At 39.7% G+C, this 3,485-nt stretch overlaps 1 non-coding gene across 1 annotated transcript; it reads left to right on the top strand.

Moving 5' to 3' along the window:
- Nucleotides 1-342: 342 nt before the first annotated feature.
- On the top strand, nt 343-449 carry LOC120268084. The gene has a single exon (XR_005538754.1). It is a non-coding gene; the product is annotated as a small nucleolar RNA R71 (small nucleolar RNA).
- Nucleotides 450-3,485: the final 3,036 nt, after the last annotated feature.

The following is a 3,485-nucleotide window of genomic DNA, read 5'->3' as shown; positions in this document are numbered from 1 at the left end:
CTATATCAGTAGGGCCACCGGTCTTACTTGGGGGAGCCCAACTATCTCCAGACGGTCCGCTGACTGGGGAGATCAATTGCATTACATCCAATTGCTTCATGATGGCTTCAACCTATGCTGCCCAATGTGGTGACAACATCCACTTGGTAAACTCCGGCTGCCTTGACTAGTTTGCTTCTCTTAGAACTCCATTGGTAGCCATTGTTTGCTATCTCTTCAATGAGGGTGTATGCCGTACTTGGTGGCTTGTTGCATAATGATCCCCCTGAGGCTGCATCGAGCATTTGCTTAGTGGAGATGTTCAGCCTATTATAAAAAATCTGGATTTGCATCCATTCCACAATTCCATGAGGTGGGCACTTTCTCAGCATTTCCTTGTACCTTTCCCAAGCATCTTACAAAGATTCAGACTCTGGCTGCGTGAAGGACGAGATGTCATTTCTCAACTTAGTGATCTTTTCTGGAAGGAAATATCTTTTGATAAAGGTGTCCGAGGTTTGCTTCCATGTTGTCAATAACACTTTTGGCAAGGAATTTAGCCACTCTCTGGCCCCTCCTTGCAATGTGAATGGAAAGAGTGTAAGGTGAATGGACTATTCAGAGACATGGTTCACCTTAAAGGTATCGCAAACCTCAAGGAAACTCCTCAAATGCTCATATGGGTCTTCATCTTGAAATCTGTCCAACTGACACAGTTGCTGTACCAATTTAATGAGATTGCGTTTTAGTTCAAAATTGTTTGCTGGAATTGGTGGCCGAACAATACTAGACCCCACTCCGTCTAAGTTGGTCGGGCATAATCTGTGATACTCTTCTGTTCATTCCTGGCCATATCTTCATCTTGCCCTACTTCCACACTTGTCTCCATTGACCATGTTTCACTCAAGTTAATCTGCCTGATCCTTCTTCAAAAATTCCTCTCAATTTCTGGATCAGGATTTGTCAATGGAGAAGATGTACTTCTAAGGGTCATACAATTTTGCCAATGCCCTAAAAGATAAATTAGTGTAAGCTCAAGGAAGAAAAAAGAATGAGAATGGAGAGAAAACTAAAATAACGAATAAAGCAAACAAAAAAAACAGATATTCACAAATATAGACAATATTAACAAGCTAAATCACCAGAGTCCAAATTTTCCTCAAAGTTACCAATCCCAGGCAATGGCGACAAAAACTTGATGTGTTCTCCACAAGTGCACGGGTCGCACACAAGTAGTAAAGTGGTACCCCGTGAGGGGTAGGGTTGTCGAACCTTATTGACTGGACTAAAAGTACTAATTTATCTTCTGATGTTCAGTTAAACAAATATTGTAATAAGATTGAAATAAGAACTAATAATGTAAAAGTGAATGATGGTAGTGAGCGGGGGATTAGGATTGTGTTTTCAACGACAAAAGAGCAATGCCCCGGGATGATTCCTATAAGTTATAGCATGCTGACTTGATTCTAATGATTACCAGGTACATTCTAAAGTTCGAGTGTGTGCTCTAAAGCAATGTTGCAATTATGGTTCTCAAATACACCAAGTTATGCTAAGATAACTAAATTATCTAAGCAGCTGTGCAAATCAAACCATCAAGTTATGCAAACACAAGATTAAACACAAGAAACCAAAAGAATTTGGTAATCAATAAAAATCAAGTAGTCTAAGCATACAAAACAATATAATTCACATCCCAAGGCACCGTAGACGGTTAGCTCCTCATGGATGGGTACAACGAGGGAAAAAAAAATATAAAGCACTAAAGAAAGAAGACATGACTCCCTTCTCCTCAAGATGATGTTCCTCGCTGAGCTCCATATACTTAACCCCACTTCTCTTGTGCCTCTAACTCTTCCTAGATCCCCTTGGGATGTGTGGGGAAGCCTGATCTTCACCCTCCCCAAAATCCTCCCGTAGAGAGTTGATTCCCCGAACAAAGATGAGGGCAAACCCTATAAACTGGAGTTAAAAAGGAATGTCTTCGAGCTCGATATGGTCTCAGGACGATCGTGCTTAAACCGTGTTCCATGACTACTTTTGAGTGAACCAGCTAAGTGTTCACCTTGGATTTTTAGTGGGAGGCAGCGTGATCGTGCTTGGCGCGTGCTTCCATGAACATGATCGTGCTAGGAGCCCCCGACACGTGCTTGCCCTATTGAGTAGAAGAACAACTCCAACTTGAGATATTCAGGGGGAGGGACATGAGCGTGCTTCAACCCTGTTCATCCTTCTGGTGTCACTCCCTTGCAAGCTTCTTCACTTGATCTGTACAAGGCTAGGAAATTCAGGGGGACAGAGCACAATTGTGCTCTGCCCGTGCTGAGCTTGAACACTTAGCATTTCTTCCATTTTCTCTCGTTTAGAGACCAGATTCATTCCCAATTGAATTGAGCTCCTCAATTCCTGCATCAATAACAAATATACCCAGAATAGCACCGAATGTATACAAAGATGTGCTAAAAGGCAAGCAAAAGCATGAATTTAGGGTAAGAAAATATGATATGAATTGCACCTCATCATTAGTCTCATCTTGTTACCTTGTTATGGTTCCAGTATTTAAAATCAATTTTGTTAAAGACTATGTTTATTCAGTTACAGTCAAATTGCTCACCATTTGCTGTTAGTGTTAAATATTTCTTGTACTCTTGTAATATTACGACTAGTTGATGTATCTTAGTCTTGTTTGAGTCAATTTTTGTAATATCCAGTTTTTAGTACATGTTGCAGCTAGTATTTATAATGTGTATCGGTTTGGTTGAAGAGATTGTGTCAAATAATACCAAATAGGAAATTATCACAACAAGACTCTATATTTGGCATCATTTGACAAGTATCAATGGTGATGTGGCAAAGCATGATGATGTGGCAACATAAGATGCTATCGCAAGTGATGACATGAAGACATGAAACTAACTATCTTTGGTGGAACTATTTTTTGTAAGACAATCAAAGTGAAGGATCTCTCTTGAAGTGCAAACATTGACCATATGAAACAACATCTATATTTGGAAAGTGAATCAAGATCAACTACATGGAGGCTAAGATCTCATTGAAGCTATGTGTGGAGCTATTTGAAAACGCAATTATGTAGAAGATTGGAGACAAGATCATGAAGAACCAAATTTGGATGAATGAAGATCAAATTTGGAAACTAGATGATTATGAGATTTAAACTTGGACGAATGAAGATCAAGTTTGGAAAGAAATATTTAAAGATCATTTGAAGATTTTTTGAAGACGATGAATGAAGATCAAGTTTGGAAAGAAAGATTTAAAGATCATTTGAAGATTTTTTGAAGACTATCTTTGGTATGGTAGAGATGCACCATATGGGGTGTGACCCTTGCGAGAGTAATGTTGATAAGATGTGAGGAAGTGAGGGTTGTTGGTAGGTCAAGATCAGGAGTATTTGACTACATTAACTCAGACTTGGACACAATTAGGAGGACTGGATGCGTCTGTAAGTCATGTTGCTATAGAAGCTATGACTCAGTCAAGGTCAG

Source organism: Dioscorea cayenensis, chromosome 8, assembly GCF_009730915.1.
Source record: "Dioscorea cayenensis subsp. rotundata cultivar TDr96_F1 chromosome 8, TDr96_F1_v2_PseudoChromosome.rev07_lg8_w22 25.fasta, whole genome shotgun sequence".
Classification (NCBI taxonomy): domain Eukaryota; kingdom Viridiplantae; phylum Streptophyta; class Magnoliopsida; order Dioscoreales; family Dioscoreaceae; genus Dioscorea; species Dioscorea cayenensis.
This window is presented reverse-complemented; position numbering and strand designations above follow the sequence as displayed.